Below are 9,743 nucleotides of genomic sequence, written 5' to 3'. Positions count from 1 at the left end.
TGGACACTTTTTTAGATAAGTACCATATACCAAAGTTACCACGATCAGGTGAACAATCTAAATAGACCTGTTATTCACAAAGAATTAGAAGTTGTTATAAAAAGCCTCCTCACCAAAAAAAGCCCAGGTCCTGATGGCTTCAATGCAGAATTCTACCAGAATTTCCAAGAAGACCTAATACCTATACTCCTTAATGTATTTCACAATATAGAAACAGAGAAGTCGTTGCCAAATTCCTTTGATGAAGCTGCTGTTACTCTGATACCAAAACCAGACAAAGACACAAGCAAGAAAGGGAACTACAGGCCAATATCACTCATGAACTTCGACGCAAAAATACTCAATAAAACACTGGCAAACCGTATCCAAGAACACATTAGAAAAATTATCCATTATGATCAATTAGGCTTCATCCCAGAGATGCAGGGCTGGTTCAACATACGAAAATCTATCAATGTAATTCATCATATAAATAAACTGAAAGAAAAAAACCATATGATCATTTCATTAGATGCTGAAAAAGCATTCAACAAAATTCAACATCCCTTTATGATAAAGGTCTTAGAGAGATTAGGAATACAAGGGTCGTACCTAAGTATAATAAAATCTATTTATAGCAAGCCGTCAGCTAACATCAAATTAAATGGAGAGAAACTCAAAGCTATTCCACTAAAATCAGGAACACGACAAGATTGTCCACTCTCTCCATACCTCTTTAATAAACTGCTTGAAATTCTAGCAATAGCAATAAGACAACATAAAGGGATCAAAGTGATTCAAATTGGAAAGGAAGAAGTTAAACTTTCATTATTTGCAGATGATATGATAGTGTACATAAGCGACCCCAAAAACTCCAGCAAAGAACTCCTTCAGCTGATAAACACCTTTAGTATCATTTCAGGATACAAGATCAATTCCAAAAAATCAGTTGCCCTCCTATACACAAAGGATAAGGAAGCAGAGATGGAAATCAGAGAAGCATCACCCTTCACGATAGCCACAAATGGCATAAAATATCTTGGGGTAACTCTAACCAAGGTAGTGAAGGATTTATTTGACAAGAACTTTAAGTCTATGAAGAAAGAAATTGAGGAGGATTCCAGAAAATGGAAGGATCTCCCTTGCTCTTGGATTGGGAAGATCAACATAGTAAAAATGGCAATTTTACCAAGGGCAATTTATAGATTCAATGCAATGCCCATTAAAATCCCATTAAAATTCTGCACAGATATTGAGAGGACAATAATCAACTTTATATGGAGAAACAAAAAACCCACGATAGCCAAAACATTCTTACATAATAAAGGATCGTCTCGAGGCATTACCATCCCTGACCTCAAACTCTATTACAAAGCCTCAGTATTGAAAACAGCTTGGTGCTTTCATAAAAACAGAGAAGTCGATCAATGGAACCGAGTAGGAGACCCTGATTTTAACTCACAAACATATGAACACCTAATTTTTGATAAAGGAACTAAAAGTATTCAATGAAAAATAGAGAGCATCTTCAACAAATGGTGCTGGCAGAACTGGTTGTTAACCTGTAGAAGAATGAAAATAGATCCATATCTATCACCATGCACAAAACTCAAGTCGAAATGGATTAAAGACCTCAATATTAGTCTGAAAACACTGAACCTGATAGAAGAAAAAGTGGGAAGTACTCTACAACATATGGGTACAGGAGATCACTTCCTACGTTTATCCCCAGCAGCACAGACATTAAGGACAACATTGAATAAATGGGACCTCCTGAAACTGAGTAGCTTCTGTAAAGCAAAGGACACTGTCACTAAGACAAAAAGGCAACCCACTGACTGGGAGAAGATCTTCACCAACCCTGCAACAGACAATGGTCTGATCTCCAAAATATATAAAGAACTCAAGAAACTAGACTTAAAAATGCTAATTAACCCATTAAAGAAATGGGGCATTGAACTGAACAGATAATTCTCAACAAAAGAAGTTTAAATGGCCAAAAGACACTTAAGGTCATGCTCAACCTCCTTAGCGATAAGGGAAATGCAAATTAAAACAACTTTGAGATACCATCTCACACCTGTCAGAATGGCTAAAATCAAAAACACCAAGGATAGCCTTTGCTGGAGAGGTTGTGGAGAAAGGGGCACACTCATTAGTTGCTGGTGGGAATTCAAACTTGTGCAACCACTTTGGAAATCAGTGTGGCGATTTCTCAGGAAATTTGGGATCAACTCACCCCAAGATCCAGTAATACCACTATTGGGAATATACACAAGAGAAGCCCCATCAAACGACAAAAGTATCTGTTCAACTATGTTCATAGCAGCATTGTTTGTAATAGCCAAAACCCGGAAACAACCTAGATGGCCTCAATGGTGGAATAGATGAAGAAAGTGTGGAATATATACATATTAGAGTACTACTCAGCAGTAAAAAACAATGACTTCTCGAATTTTGCGTGCAAATGGATGGAAATAGAAAACACTATCCTGAGTGAGGTATCCCTGATCCAAAAAGAGGAACATGGGATGTACTCACTCATAATCGGTTTCTAGCCATAAATAAAGGACATTGAGCATATAATTTGTGATCCTAGAGAAGCTAAATAAAAAAGTGAACCCAAAGAAAATCATATAGTCATCCGCCTGGAGAGGGGAAGTAGACAAGATTGCAGGGCAATAACTGGGAACTTGCGGGTGAGGTGGAATTGGGAAAAGGGGAAATGGGATGAGAAACATGAGAAGGGGAGGATGGGAGGAGCTCGGGGGATTGAGATGGTTGGGATATAGGAAGGGTGGATATGGGAGCAGCGAAGTATATATCCTAACTAAGGGAGCCATCTTAGGGTTGGCAAGAGACTTGACTCTAGAGGTGTTCGCAGTTGTCCAGGGAGATGTCCCCAGCTTGTACCTTGGGCAACTGAGGAGAGGGAACCTGAAATGACCCTATCCTATACTGATGAATGTCTTACATATCACCTTATAACCTTCATCTGGCAATGGAATGAGGTAGAGACAGAGACTCATTTTGGAGCAACGGTCTGAGCTCCTAAGTTCGAAATAGGCAGCAGTAGGAAGGAGAACATGAGCAAGGAAATCAGAACCATGAGGGATGCACCCACCCACTGTGACAGTGGATCTGATTTATTGGGAGCCCACCAAGCCCAGCTGGTCTGGGACTGAATAAGCATGGGTTGAAACTGGACTCTCTGAGCATGGCAGACAATCAAGGCTGATGAGAATCCAAGGACAATGGCACTAGGTTTCGATCCTAATACATGAACTGGCTTTGTGGGAGCTTATATTGTTTAGACGCTCACCTGCCTGGACGTAGATAGAAGACCTTCGTCTTCCCGCAGGGCTGAGAATTTGGACTGCTCTTCAGTATCAAAAGGGAGGGGGACTGGTGGGGGAGCGGAGAAGAGGAGTGGGGATAGGGGGAGGGGAGTGGGGGAGGCAGCAATATTTGAGAGGAGGGGAGGGAAATGGGAAACGGGGAGCAGGTGGAAATATTAATTAAAAAAGAATTTAAAAAATGGTGTTTTCTAGTTGAAAAGCTAATCCTGATACATTATTGCAAAGAACAGGGTCTTGCAGGCAACACTATCTTGAGAAGTCTATACCCACCCTTACTACTGTGTGTACAACTGCCCTTTTCCTTAACACACACATACACACACATGTGTGTGCTTATTTATATTAAACCATTTTCTTAAAAAATAAAAAAATACCTCGAACTTTCAGGAAAAAACAATTCTGCTCATGCTATAAAAAAAGAACGAAAAAAAAAAGCAGTACGTAGAGGTCTGTGGTGACGTACCTGAGTGCAAGAAGCCCTGAGTGATATATAAAACAAATGAGCACATGAAAAATGTTCAACATCATTAACAACAAGAACTAAAATGTAAACTACAATGAAGCATGATGCAGTAGCTCAAATAGAGGCAAGAGAACATCAGGAGGTCAAGAGCAGCCTCAGTTACCTAAGAACCAGTTGGAAAAAACAAAACACAAAACACCTACAATGAAAAACTGTCACATATATAACAGACTAACCAAATTTCTAAAGATGGCAACACCAAATGCTAGTAATGATATGAAGGAATTAGAACCTTTTGGCAAGCAAGTTAGTATAAAACTAGCAATTCTACTCATGGATAAACTAAAAGAATCAAAAGCAGATATTCAGCCGGGCGGTGGTGGCACACAGCTTTAGTCCCACCACTCAGGATGCAGAGACAGGCGGATCTCTGTGAGTTAGAGGCCAGCTGGTCTACAAGAGGTAGTTCCAGGACAGTTTCCAAAAGCTACAGAGAAACCATGTCTGGAAAAGAACAAAACAAAACAAAATTTAAAAAAAAGAAAAGAAAAGCATATGTTCAAAGACAAATCTATATGTATATGTTTATATAAGAGCTTTATTTTTAATAGCCAAGACCCAGAGACAACCAAGATGTCTTCATGAGTAAATGATAAATTGTGGTACAGTTATACTGTGGCAAACTACTTGGCAATTAAAAAAAAGTACACTGTTGCTACATTATAACAAAAGGATAAACCTCAGCGCTAAGTGGAAAAAGTCAATCCTAGAATGTTAGGTAGGGTATATAAGTTATGGTTCTTTGAAAACCTGATACAAAAACACATGACTGGTCATCAGGTTGGAAGAGAAAATAAAGGCAGAGGGAAATGGGCCAAGCTATAAGAAATGTACCCTGAGCATTCCTTGTGATAATGAAGTATGTCAATTTGACTATCAAGGTACAATATCAATACTGTGGACCTGACATCGTAGTTTTTATAAGATGTTATCAATGGGAACATTTATTTCTGATTAAGGATATAATTTAATTGAAATGTCTGTAACTTATCCTGCTCCAGATGAAGTTTTTTTTTAAAGAGTTTAGATAATTCTCAATAAGTGAGTGATAAATTTAAGCATGTAATAGATATTTGTACAACTAATTTAGGACTTTAAAATATAAGCTACATATTGAAACATCTAAGCAGTCTAGAACACAGTTGTTAGCGTCAGTGTTATTTGTTTTGTGTTTTGAGAGAGGGTTTTGCTATGTATTTTTTTCTGGCTACGAACTCAAAGGATCTGCCTCCAGACTATTTGAAGGCATGGGATCTCACACCCAGCTTTAGTGTTTTTTGTAATGGTGCATATAGAGTTAGGACTCTATAAAGTGCCACATACTGTTATGTCTTGAAGAGTTAACATGCATCTTGCGTTGTACTACATTTGGTTCTTCATTTAGTTATGTGCTTTGAGAATAGATTGGTGATTATGCAAAAGCTAAACCAGTAATAATAGCCACAAATAGTTCTAAGTATTTGGGTATTTATGTATTTATCTTATTTATTTATTTTTTTCGATAGTCTTACGTAGTCTTCTGTAGTCTAAGCTGGCCTGGAACTCATGCAGTTTAGGATGACTCTTATTCCTGCTGCCAATTCCACCTTAATGCTGGGGTTATGGGTGCACATCAGCGAACCTGGGACATTTGAATATTTCCCTTCTTTTGGAGTTTAAGACTCCATGTAATTGTTACATTGTATGTTAGATAAGTAATGATGTTCATTTGTCAAAAATGATGACTTTAATTAAAGTATTGCTTTATTTAAAATTTCAAAAAGTTACTTTTTTGTGTGTATGTGTGTGCATACATTTGTGTGCTTTGTTGTGTGTGTAGAGTCAGAGTGCAAGTTTGGGGAGTATGTTCTCCCATTCCACCTTCATGTGGATTCTGGGGATTGAATGTAGTACATTAGGCATGTGCAGCAAGTACTTTTAATTGCTAAGTCATTTTGCTGCCCTCACTTTACATAGTTTTTTGTTGTTCTTGTTGTTGTTAAAATTGCAGAAGAATAGACTTTATAGACCTGGTTTTGTGGGAGATTTATTGGCCTGATATGATCTCAAGCATGTTTGTTGTTCTGGTATTACAGAGTAGAATACCAGTTTCTTCATACATATTCTCTGTCTAGTTTCATTCTTTTTATTGGCAGCATCTGTATTATTGTTATTCTTTTGGGTTTTTGGATGCAGGGTTTCTCTGTGTAGTCCTGGCTGACCTGGAACTTGCTCTGTAGACCAGGCTGTCCTGGAATGGAGAGATCCACCTGCCTCTGACTCCCAAGTGCTGGGATTAGAGGCTTTGTATCAACACTCCAGGCAGCATCTGTACTTTTAAAATTTGTATTTTTTTCTATTTTGAAAGTTGTGTCTTTACTTGTTTCTTTACATTTGTGCTTGCCATTTTTAAAAATTCTTCCTCCTATTTCCAGTAATTTAAAACTTTGAAACACACATTGTTTGGTGAAATAGTCAAGTAAGTGAGCAAGCATCATTGCTGTGAAAACAATGTGTTTGCTGGGGAAGCTCTGCTGTGAGTAACCAGTAAATTTTGAGCGGTTCTGTATGGAATGTGATCTTGTCAAGCAATATGGATGTATAAAAATAACAGACTCTGGACCTGATTGGTTTTCATATGGACTTTGATTTAAGGAGTGGCTTTTATGGAGCACATTTGTTAATAATAGAGCCGGCCAAATGTTTGGGTTTGTGTGAGGTGAAGGACTTTATGACATTGGTAAAGAAGGGTGGTCAGTGGAGACCATGAGCATTGGAGAAACAAAGAAGAAGGTGGGGTGAGAACAGCTCTTGAAGTCCAAAGGAAATATAATTGAAAGCATTCAGATAGTCATGGTGGTGCAAGCTTGTCATCCCAGAACTTGGGAAGTGGAGGCAGGAGAAACTCAAATTTGTATGCAGCCTGGTGTGTGTATCAAGTTCTAAGGTAGTCTGGGGTACACAATGAGACCTGCTGGCAAGAAAAACATTTAAAATAGATGTGGATCTGAGTGAATGTATCTTTTAGGTTTTGAATCATTTTTAGATGAGTATAAATTTGCATGTAGTTGCACAAAATAATACAGGGATTCCTCTGTACTCTGTACTCAGTTTTCCCCATTGGTAACATCTCATAAAAACTACAATGTCAGGTCCACAGTATTGATATTGTACCCTGATAGTCAAATTGACATACTTCATCATCACAAGGAATGCTCAGGGTACATTTCTTATAGCTTGGCCCATTTCCCTCTACCTGTATTTTCTCTTCCAACTTGACAACCAGTCATGTGTTTTTGTATCAGGTTTTCAAAGAACCATAACTTATATACCCTACCTAACATTCTAGGATTGACTTTTTCCACTTAGCGCTGAGGTTTATCCTTTTGTTATAATGTAGCAACAGTGTACTTTTTTAATTGCCAAGTAGTTTGCCACAGTATAACTGTACCACAATTTATCATTTACTCATGAAGACATCTTGGTTGTCTCTGGGTCTTGGCTATTATAAATAAAGCTCTTATATAAACATATACATATAGATTTGTCTTTGAACATATGCTTTTCTTTTCTTTAAATTTAGTTTTTTTGTTCTTTTCGAGACATGGTTTCTATGTAGCTTTTGGAAACTGTCCTGGAACTACCTCTTTTAGACCAAGCTTGCCTCTAACTCACAGAGATCCGCCTGCCTCTGCCTCATGAGTGGTGGGACTAAAGCTTTGTGCCACCACTGCCCAGCTGAACATCTGTTTTTGATTCTTTTAGTTTATCCATGAGTAGAATTTCTAGTGTTATACTAACTAACTTGCGTAGTTCTAATTCTTTCATATCATTACTAGCATTTGGTGTTGCCATCTTTAGAAATTTGGTTAGTCTGTTATATATGTGACAGTTTTTCATTGTAGGTGTTTTGTGTTTTGTTTTTTCCAACTGGTTCTTAGGTAACTGAGGCTGCTCTTGACCTCCTGATGTTCTCTTGCCTCTATTTGAGCTACTGCATCAGGCTTCATTGTAGTTTTCATTTTAGTTCTTGTTGTTAATGATGTTGAACATTTTTCATGTGACCATTTGTTTTATATATCACTCAATGCTTCTTGCACTCAGGTACTTCACCACTGACCTCTACCTACTACTTTTTTCCTTCCTTTCTTTTTTTATTAAGGATGAGCAGAATTGTTTTTTCCTGAAAGGTTGAGGTTTTTTTATTTTTTTATTTTTTGAGGAAATGGTTTAATATAAATAAGCACACGCATGTGTGTGTGTCTGTGTGTTAAGGAAAGGGGCAGTTGTACACACAGTAGTAAGGGTGGGTATAGACTTCTCAAGATAGAGTTGCCTGCAAGACACTGTTCTTTGCAATCATGTATCAGGATTAGCTTTTCAACTTTTTTATGGAGCAGGGAATTGCCAAATGTTTCTTTCATAATTCTAGAGGAAGAACGTCTTTCTAAGTAAGGGCTTTAATTTGCTTGAAGTTTTTAAGTCAGTTTTAAACTATAAGTACTTATATGTGATACTAGTAATGAATCAGAAAGTGGCTTCTTTTTAATAGTTCTCTGAAAAATACTTGATATCACTAATCATTAGAGTAATGAAAGCCAAACCACAGTGAGATATCATATTATTACCTCTTCTCTCTTCAAATGGTCATTGTGGAAAAGACAAAAGAAGCAAAGCTTGTGGTGCACACCTAAATCCCAGGTCTTGGAAGGCTGAAGTGGGAGAACTAGGAGTTCAGCCTAGGTAAGGGCACCCTTGGCTACATATTGCATAGTGAGCTCAAGATCACCTTGCAGTATTAACCCCCCCACAAAAAAAGAATAAAAGAAAAGAAAAAAAAAAGAGAAAAAGACAAAGTCATTTTGGTAAAGACATAATAAAAATCTCTATAGGCTGTTGGTGGAGTTATGGCTTGGTACAGTCATTATGGAAAATAGTACGGAGATCCCTCAGAAAGTTAAAAGTAGAAACAAGATGATCAGCAATAGATAACGATAGCATGGTGTTTACAAGCATGCATGTTTACACACAGTGGAAGACAACTCATACTTAATGAAGGGAATCCCATCATTTTATGTGATCTAATCTGGAAGACAGTATAATAAATGAAATAAGCCTAGAACTGAAAGAAATGGAAATACTGATTGTTTTAACTTATAAATACAATATAAAAAGTTGAACTCAGAGACAGAGGTTAAAATGGTGGTTATCAGAGGCTACCTGGGGAGAGGAGATAGGGAGATATTATTCCTAGGGTACAAAGTTTTAGTTAGGCTGAGTATGTTCTAGAGGTCTATTATACATCACATTTGCTATAAACAATAATGTAGCTCTTTAGAATGGCTCAGTGATTGATGTACCAACACAGTTTCTACAAACTGCATCTGACAAAACTATGCTCTAATAGATTGCAATAGAAAACCTTTGTAATAGAATTGTTTACTTTCATACAAAGAAGATTGAGAAAATGCCAAAATCTGCACGCGATGTGTGCCCATTTCATCTTTAAGGGGTTGGTGTCGTGAGATTCATGACACCATCTAAATCAGAATGGTTCAGCAGGGCCTATGTTGAATCCATGTACACTAAATACATTCATGACAAGATCCAGCATACTTTCCTTATTGAAGATCAGAAATCACTGTAAAAGTATTGTAGCCCAGAATTATAAAGCTAAATAAATGTAGTCTTTTTAAGGAATAAGAGAAACACATACTTGAAAATTTCAAAGAGTGTGGATCTTAAATGTCAGCAATAAAATGTGATAGGTAAGTGAGATGATAGTTGGTTACCTCAAGTTAGACATTTTGTAATGTTTATCTGCATTAAGACATTTACCCTGTAAATTTATCTGTTGGTTATACTTTAATAAAGCTGAGTAAAATTGAAAAAAATGAAAGTAT

Source organism: Chionomys nivalis, chromosome Y (genome assembly GCF_950005125.1).
Source record: "Chionomys nivalis chromosome Y, mChiNiv1.1, whole genome shotgun sequence".
Lineage (NCBI taxonomy): Eukaryota > Metazoa > Chordata > Mammalia > Rodentia > Cricetidae > Chionomys > Chionomys nivalis.
This window is presented reverse-complemented; position numbering follows the sequence as displayed.